This window comes from Mercenaria mercenaria, chromosome 10, assembly GCF_021730395.1.
Source record: "Mercenaria mercenaria strain notata chromosome 10, MADL_Memer_1, whole genome shotgun sequence".
Classification (NCBI taxonomy): domain Eukaryota; kingdom Metazoa; phylum Mollusca; class Bivalvia; order Venerida; family Veneridae; genus Mercenaria; species Mercenaria mercenaria.
The window spans coordinates 40,352,026-40,361,389 of record NC_069370.1 but is presented as its reverse complement, the minus strand read 5'-3'; the positions used below and the strand labels follow the sequence as shown (position 1 = coordinate 40,361,389).

At 32.3% G+C, this 9,364-nt stretch overlaps 1 protein-coding gene across 1 annotated transcript in view; it reads left to right on the top strand.

The window, feature by feature from the left end:
* The first annotated feature begins 2,404 nt into the window (after positions 1 to 2,404).
* Positions 2,405 to 9,364, top strand: part of LOC123560377 (proton-associated sugar transporter A-like) — a 53,414-nt gene continuing 46,454 nt past the window's right edge. Inside the window, exon 1 of the mRNA XM_053552880.1 lies at positions 2,405 to 2,570. The gene's annotated coding sequence lies outside the window, so the exon portion shown is untranslated. The remainder of the gene's footprint in view (positions 2,571 to 9,364) is intronic.

Sequence of the window (9,364 nt, the reverse complement as noted above, 5' to 3'; positions counted from 1 at the left end):
GGTTTGATTGAGTCTGTTCATTAGAGGTAATGAAATGTGCAACACCTCTCACGCTCTCTAGCACCGGCTTAAGCGGAACTCTATTACACATCTATTGAATGGACTCCATGATCCCAAAGGACCAGAAAATATAACAACACTAATAAACATGATCAAAATTTAACAATTAATTAACTGATTGATGTAGAGAAGTTAACCTGTTTTTTGATACATACACTCTGCAATGATAATTCTTCATCACTCTTTATGTTGATTTTGATAAAAATAGGGAAAATATGTTCATTGTAAATGTTAGTTAAAGCTTCTTCAGTCTTCAAGAGCCTTTTAAAATTACATTCGCTGCCTCAACCTAAATACAAAAATGTGTATACCAATTTTGATCAATCTGCTTTAAACCGTTTCCGTTAAATTGCTAAGCCGAAATCAGTTTATTTTTGAATAAAATCTCTATACAAATTCTGTTATTTTCCCATCAATTATCATCAAGGGTTTTGTATCCAATCAGATTGGCCGAGTCAAATTGGATCATTGTCACATAGAACCTAATTGATTCATTCTCGTCAAGGGAATAATGCTGCGCGCAGGATAAGTTTATGGTAATGAGAAACCAAAGAGCCGAATTTACAGCAGCTAAAATGACGATGGAAATAATTTACGGAAACAGTTTAGGGTATTTTTCTTTTCTGTAGATCAAGTAAATCACCAGCAATACAGAAGTAGACACTAAATGTAAAAAAAACAACAGAATTCACCGTAAAAACCAAACAATCACTACCACAAACCAATATACCTCAACTATGATTCATTTTTGGCTACTTTGACATCAAATGGAGATCTCAAAATATGAATCAATGTGATAAACCGGAAAGGAGGACTATTTATATGATAGGTATAATTCTCACACACCCGTTTTCCTTTCATATCATACAAAGAAGACTGACAATTGTGTGTTATTATGCAATTAAAACGAGGAACTTTGTTACCAAAAAGTGTGCTATAAGTATGTTTAATACACCTATCTACTGTCTGATCCACCTTTTCCGTAACAAGGCTTTTTCCCTGACTTCTCTTTGAATATAAAGTAGTACCATGGATATTATACTTTATATGGTGGCAGTAATGAGTTGTTGTTTTTTTAATTCAGTGGGTTGAATTTGTCATAAAAAATACAATGTTGGTGGGGTATGTTCTGTTGGAAATTTCTGCCAATTTTTGACACGAGTTTTTGTTTAATTCAGTAACTAACTTTGTTTTTGAATGAATTGTTTTAAAAAAACTTTCAGGATTTCCTATTTAGCATAAAAGCAACAACATGCAAGGATTTGTTTAAATATTTAAATACAAAGATCGAAATTATGATTTTACCTGATTCTTACAAAGCGAAACAATACATTCATGGCAACAAAATTTACATTGTTAAAAAAAATAGATCGAAAATTCATGAAAGACCCTTACATATTTTTAGAACGTTTGAATCTTGCAGAATAAGCTCGCAATTCTTGGAAAAAAAACTATTATGGAATGTGTGAATCAAACAGTGGGCGCACTGAAAAACCAAAAAAAAAAGTTTTATCTTATTTGAAATATCTCAGTATTTTGTAATTTTGACAATTTCTCTTTAACTTTCTGTTTGAAAATCGGCATGGTACTTGGCCTGTAACATTTTCATTGATGGTACAATCTTGAGAAGTAGGTAAGACACCTAGATATAAAATAAGAAGAATTTAATACAAATATTTAGTAAGAGCAGAAATGGTATATAAACATAAAATATTAGAATGAACATCTTTGATCACCCTTACGCTGCCTAGATAAAACATAAAATTTCAACAAGACAGATGAAAATCGCCAAAGTCTGCATGTGCCGTAAACCATCCAGCATATCAACACATAAACTCCCCCAACAGCTTCAATTAAAAAAGAAAAAAATATATATACGTTTGCTGCTTCTACGGAGACCAAAAATGAACAAATAGTTACTTAAAGTAAAGCTATTTTTTCAACATTATACTGAATGTTTATGGAAATAGAATTATTCCGCGTTTCAAAAACATAGTTCAGTAAAAAACATTGATGGAATGTCAAATGTTTTATACTCTAAGTTGTACCATTAACTACTTTAAAAGCACAAGCAAAGAGAAAGATCAGAAGATAATGCCAAACAGCATATGTTCTGGTAGACAGGCAAAGTGTCTGTGACAGCCAAGAAGATATATAATCAACTCATGCAAATATATGCCGCAGCTTATTTCCCCATTACTGGACAAAGAAATGATCTGCAATAAGCAGGAACATCTATTAACAACACTGCAAATATTTTCTCAGTAAGTTTAGATGACAAAAGACTATGCTACTTCACGTCAGCACAATGGGCTCACTATTGATTAAACAGAATAGAATAAGTAGCGCATCCAAGTGAGACTGTCTTCATTCGGATAGCATCTCTAATTGACGAAAATAAATCACTTTACTTTCTTCTTGGTATTTGGAAATTGTCAAAAGAAAATACTTTGTGAACATAAAGCTCTAGATTGAGAAGTTTTCTTTTCTTGTGGAAATATTTATCTAAGGTAAGCAACAAAATTATTATGTAAGTTTTTATCCAATGGCAAATAGACAAATGAGCTAAGTTCAAAGTGAAATATTAAGCAATTTAATTATATGAGCCGTGCCATGAGAAAACCAACATAGTGGCTTTGCGACCAACATGGATCCAGACCAGCCTGCGCATCCGCGCAGTCTGGTCAGGATCCATGCTGTTCGCTTTCAAAGCCTATTGTAATCAGAGAAACTGTTAGCGAACAGCATAGATCCTGACCTGACTGCGCGGATGCGCAGGCTGGTCTGGATCCATGCTGGTCGCACACCCACTATGTTGGTTTTCTCATGGCACGGCTCAATTATGATTTAAAAATATAGATTTCATCTCTGGAAACAGAACACGAAGAAAATCTTTGCACTGAATATTATTTAGATATGAAATTACGAATTCTTATTTAAGTTATAATGGTACATATTTGTATTTTACTAAACTTACGTTTCTTTTCTTCTTTTTAAAGTTTCTTCATAAAACAATTTAGATTTTAAAAAAAACTTGTTGGCTATAATGAATTATGAGAAAGCAAGTGCTGCAGTCGCAGTTAGGGCTGTTACATTTTCAAAAAGGCGCAAGACTATTTAGATAACTGATTTTCCGTATTTAGACCACCTTTCCCATCTCTGCCAGTATTTACATATTAGATCATTTTTGCTCTGAATTTTTTGAAAGTAAAGTCTTTATTAGGTCCTTTTTTAAAAAATAACTCGTCAAGACCTTTATCGCAATTTACAAAAAAGTACATGCAAAAGTCGAAAACCTATACGATATAAAATAATTAGTTAGATAAGAGCGGTAATACTGTGGTATCTATGGAAATGTCATTAAAATCCAGTAGATGTTGCAGTTATTTCACTCAATTGTTTAAGAGAACGTGTATCTTTAAAACGTTAAGGATTGCATCTGGTGTTCAGTCGAACTTTCCTGAAATTGTTGTCGACTTATTCCGTACATGAATCTATTTTATCAGAATTCAGCGGTGACCTATTTTATTTACATCGACTCTTTTTACACAGTGTAGCAACATATTTATATATATAAAAACAACACATTTTCCTTATTTTCATTATACAGTGGTTCTCATACTGTTGATTCAACCAAAATGCTAATCCAGCTTTACACGCTTAATGTCTTTAACGACCCTTTTAAATTGTCGGGTACTTGTTTGTTTCGGTAAAAGATCGAAATCTAGTATAGATATTACCAGATGCAATATTTTCATGACTAGCGTCTAGGATTGCTTAAACATGCAAGCATTCCTATCTTTTAAATGTCATTTACAAATTTTACCCATTTTACCCACAGAAAAAGGCCGTCGCTATATTTACTGTAGAAAAAATAGTTTGATTGAAATATTCAAAAAGAATAATTTAAATGTAAGGGGTTGAAATGTTATCGACCACCTTCCAAAACATTTGTATGAACTACATTTGTTGAAAGCATGCAAAGTGCCCACCTGTACATCTCAGAGACATTCACTCCAGGTAAATAATTGAGGCCATGAATGGAACTTAATGCTTTGAACATTTAATCAGAGACAGGTCTATTGATTGTATCATTATACAAAACGAATCTTGTCCCCAGAAGTATTAATTACTGTTGAACCTTGAAAATGCTCTTGTGATTGATGCATTCTACATGCTTTGTAGAGCTGAGAAGAATATGTGTAATTACTACAGAAGGATTTGTTTCAATAAACATTTACTAATGTCTTTAAAGACCAACTACAATATAATCAAATGTACATATTCATTCATTGCAAAAGTATTTGCCATCTTCCCTATGCTTTGAAATACAAAACAAAACGTGATTAAAACACAAACTGTCAGATAAAACATTAACTAGAGCTTAACATGGAAATTTCGGTGGATCATATCTCTCAACTAACAATAAATAGCAGACAGTTACCTTTAAAAATACTTATTATTATATATTTTTCAGAATATTCATTCTAAGTTAGTTTCTTCTCTTTCGAACGACTGCGACTTTTGTGAAATTCATAAGTTACTTTATATTCATACTTCTCTATAGCGCGTGTTTCATACGAATCAGTTTTGTCATAACCACAGCAGATCTCCTAGTTATATTTCAAACGGCTGAAATAAATGTAGGTACAGTTTTAAATCATGACCAAGCCACACTGATTTCTAAGCAAAATATAATTACATCTTTTAATTTATAACGTACAAAATACGTGAGGACTACACAGTGAAGACGTGCATATTGGAGGAATGTCTGGATATCGGCGCCGATTTGGGACCTTCTTAAAGTATATTTGTATAATAAAAATTGTTGTTGCATGGTCTTTATCTGGCACCACTGGCCTTTCCTTTAAGAAAATTTAGATTTAAGTCATTCCAAAAGGATGAAGTTGTGAAATTCAGCCATGTTTTTTTCCTTTTTAACCCTTAGCCAGCTGGCGGCAAGTGATTATGCCTTTGCGACCAGTGCAGACCAAGATCAGCCTGCACATCCGTGCAGTCTGATCCTGGTCTGCACTGTTCGCCATTCAATCAGTATCTTTTTGGTAAGCACCACTTATGGTACTGTCCAAACTGAAAGATGGACAAGTTCATTATAGAAATTTAGCTGGGTAAGGATTAAAAGCATGTGCAATGAATTGATGCCTTAAAGACAACTACTGTACCATTCAGGAAATGGAAGTGTTCAGTTCTACCACTTTTCATGGTAATATTAAATATATGTTAATATAGATTTATATATTCTCAGACAAAAACAAAAATACAAAATAAAATGAAAGAGAAAATGGGTGTTTTAAGTCTTTGACTTGCCTGTGAAATGTTCATTACAATACTATAGGATGATTGTTTCAGTTAAACTATTTTAAAATTGAAACACGAGTTCGACGAGAGAGATTAGATAAATTACGTGAACTTGTTAACTAATGAAAAGGAAATACATTGTATATATAAAAACTGAAATTGTTTCTTCGAGGTTCATGCGAAAATTGGTAATGTGTCATGACCTGAAATACTATTGTTTAACATGTATTGTTATAAACATGCTCGAACTATATGTCTTAACGACTAAATGAACGGAATGGAAGGAAATTTGCAACATATTTTATCTCAATATTTTTTTGTGCTTTATTGATATTGCTTCCAAAATGATATCAATCCATAATCATGTTGGTCTGCTGGGAATGCCCTAAATTGGGTTTTATTCGGTTTTAAGCTATATCATTTAATCTAAGAACGCAGTCTAAGATTTCGCAGGCGTTTTAGGAGCGGTCTTGCTGAGTCAATACTAGAGTTTTTTGAATTTTTCCTCTATTTATTAAGATATTTATTTTATATAACTTGTGTTGTATCAATACTGAAGCAATAGGCTGTATTAAATCTTTCCTACACGTATTCATATTAGCATCCCCAATTTCCAGATACAGTGACCTTTATTTTCTTTGAAAAGTAAAATTTACTTTGAGTGTTCATCAAATTAATCATTTAACATTCAAGATAACAAAGAAGTGCTCTTTTTAAAGAAAGAGCTTACATGACACGCATTTGGTACATTCGTGTCATATAATGCGACACATCAATGACACGAATAAAGATCTATGCGATTAAGCGTATCTCCGAGCTTGATATAATTGGAGGACAAATCATTAATTATTGGCATTTTCTGCTGTAACGTACGCAATTTTGAGTATAACTACATAGATACCACACACACTTTAGCTTAATACGTTTATTTGTCACCGTATATATTTAAAGCACAGAACAAATTCATATCAGCAAAGTATAATTTCTTTCGAAGGTATCTTTGTATATAGTGTTGTTTAGTACATTTTTGTATACGGATGCTCTTGTACCATCAAGCCTTGTATTAAAAATACTCTGAAACCAATGATAATAACTACTTTTTCTGCATAGTTCGTTCTGAGTAGTACTTGTAATGTATTGAAGTTTATAACGTTGAAATAGAATGAAATCTGTATTAAGTATTAAAGGAAGCCGGAAACATTATTGGTTTATTGCAGCATCTTCCTTTATTTAATTTTCTTGTCCTTGACAAACTCTAAAACAACTGCAGGGAATGCACGCAAATTGCATACAACGATAGAGGACATTCAGAGCGGTCCAACATAAATATACCAAAACTCTGTCATACTTACGCTTTAAGTTATTTATAGACACATTATGAATCAAGCACCTGCAGCAAACTGCACTCGATATATCTCCAAAGCAACAAGTATTGACGCTAAGTCAAATGCCACCAAGGAGTGATAAGTGATGTCGTATAAACATTTATTATAATAATCTACGTGAATAAGAAATAGAAAACCTAACAAACTACAAGATCTAAACTGAAAGAAGACCATTTGCGAGTGTAAAATTGGTACCTATCAGAAACAAAATTTGGTGTGTATGACCAGATTGTATATTCAGGGATAAATAGACGCAAATATCGTTCTGGAAGGGATTGTTGTTAATTCAAATGAGATATCCAATAGGTAACCTTACACCTTTAGTTCAGTTACATGATAAGCTATAAAACATTGATTTAGCATTTTAAACTCTTTCTTACCTTCTAATGAAAGAGTTTAGAGCCAATTATTGTCTTAACACACTGACAGTTAATTATGTTTTGTTATTCTCTCGTACTCGTTGATGGCGTCGACAATAATTACACGAATTAATGACGCAAGATAATTCTAAAACAAGGCTACATAAATATTCCTGATTTGGCATATCAGTTGCGATACAGTGTTTTAGGAGACACTGATTCCGGGACAATTACTACCAAGGAAAGAAAATAGTCCCACATTTGTCCTACTGAATTACCATTGTGATACAAACCAGTGTATATTTCAGCTGACGAATTTTCGTATTATTACACTTATTCCCAGACAGGCATCTTATAATATAAGATTTATTTTATTTAGATTTTATTTAGAAATTAGTTGTTTATAGTCTGTTGTTCCGTGAAATATGTTTACCATACATAAAAAAATCAACATTTACCTATACGGAATTAACGCTGCAGCACTCGGCATTACATCTACATTGGATAGCACGTGAAACTTTTTCATATTGTCTATAAACCAATAAACTATGCATTTGATGTATTTTTTTTTTTAGATTGAAATGCACTTACATTGTTATTTTCTTTGCCTTTTATGTTGTACTAACAGATATTTGATTTTAGTTTATCAATAGATTTAGATGTTCATTACCTTCATACTTGATCACAGCAGACTTCAAAATAGCAGGTCCCTAAATGTACACAATAATATATATATAACAGCATTTATAATTTATAAAAAATAGATTTAAGATGATATTTCAGGAACATGCTACCTTACATCTATCTTATGACATTTCAAAAGGGGGATCTAAGGTATTCTTTCACTGTATACTTTAAATGCTATACATGTTTTTGTAAATAAATACATGCAGGAATTCACAGTCAAAATATTGTAATTACATATAAATATTAAGGGTGAAAAAGGAGTTTTGGAATTTCTGCTGCATGAATTAAGCTATGATTAATTAAACATTCATGCATTATTTGCCATTCATATTTTATCGTTAAGATACTCTCCATTTATACTTATATAGGTCGGACATCCAAGGTCAAAGTTCTATTATGGATAGTGACCGATCCAAGAGTACAGCCCCAAGTTAGCAAATGAATTGATACTGAAATGTACAAGCAAAAATGTAAAACAGCGTGGACAAAACAACCAATAAAGGAACAAAATGGTTCCCGTTTGGCAAAACATCACTTTTGAGTTTAAAGGTGTACAGTTTCTATCTCCTTAACTTTATGTTCCAAAGTTACAGGAAGGCAAGTTACAAGTTGTCTCCAATAGGTGTATCCAAAGCAACAACATAAGTTTAAAGCACAACTGACAAATAAAACGTACAATAAACATGGACATTTTGGTGGAACATATCTCTCATATTATTAAAAAAACAGCAAATAGTTAACTTTTAAAAATACTAATATATATTTTTCACAATCTTCATACAAAGCCATAAGTTTCTAATAAATTTCTTCTCATTGCAAATCTTGCGATTTATATGAAATTGACAAGTTACTTTCTAATGATGTATCCTCTCATACTTCTTTATAGCGCATTGTTCATAGGAATCAGTTTTGTCATAACAATAGCATACACAAATCTCCTATTAATATATTAAAGAGCTGAAATAAACGTAGATGCAGTTTTAAATCAGGGCAAAGTCATTCTCAGCAAAATATATTTGCATCAGTACCCGAGGACTTCGAATAGAAGATGCGCATATCGGAGGAATGTATGGATATACATACCGATTTTGGACCTTCTTAAAGTGTATTTGTATGATAAAAATATTTTTGTTGCATCAAACCCAAAATTTTCTTTTGATTTCTGGCACTGGCCTGCCCTTTAAAAATATATGTTAAAGTCATTCACAAAGGAATTTTATTTTCTACCTTCTTTTTATTCATTCTATTGAAAACCCTAAGGCTAACACAGCTTAGTAATAACGTGTCGCTGTTTTGACGACGCCCGTGTGTCGTCACGGAGAACATTCCTTGGATGACGTCGTAGTCGTTCTGACAGGTGAACAGAATGACCGAGAATTAGATTCTAATGTTAATTACAATGAAATATGTACAATTTGTAAAAAAGAACTTGTTAACTAATGTAAAGGAAATAAAATGTAAATATAAGAAATGAAATTATTTTTTCGAGGTTCATGCGAAAATTGTTAATGTGTCATGACCTGATATAGAGTCATTTTACCTATGCTCGACCAG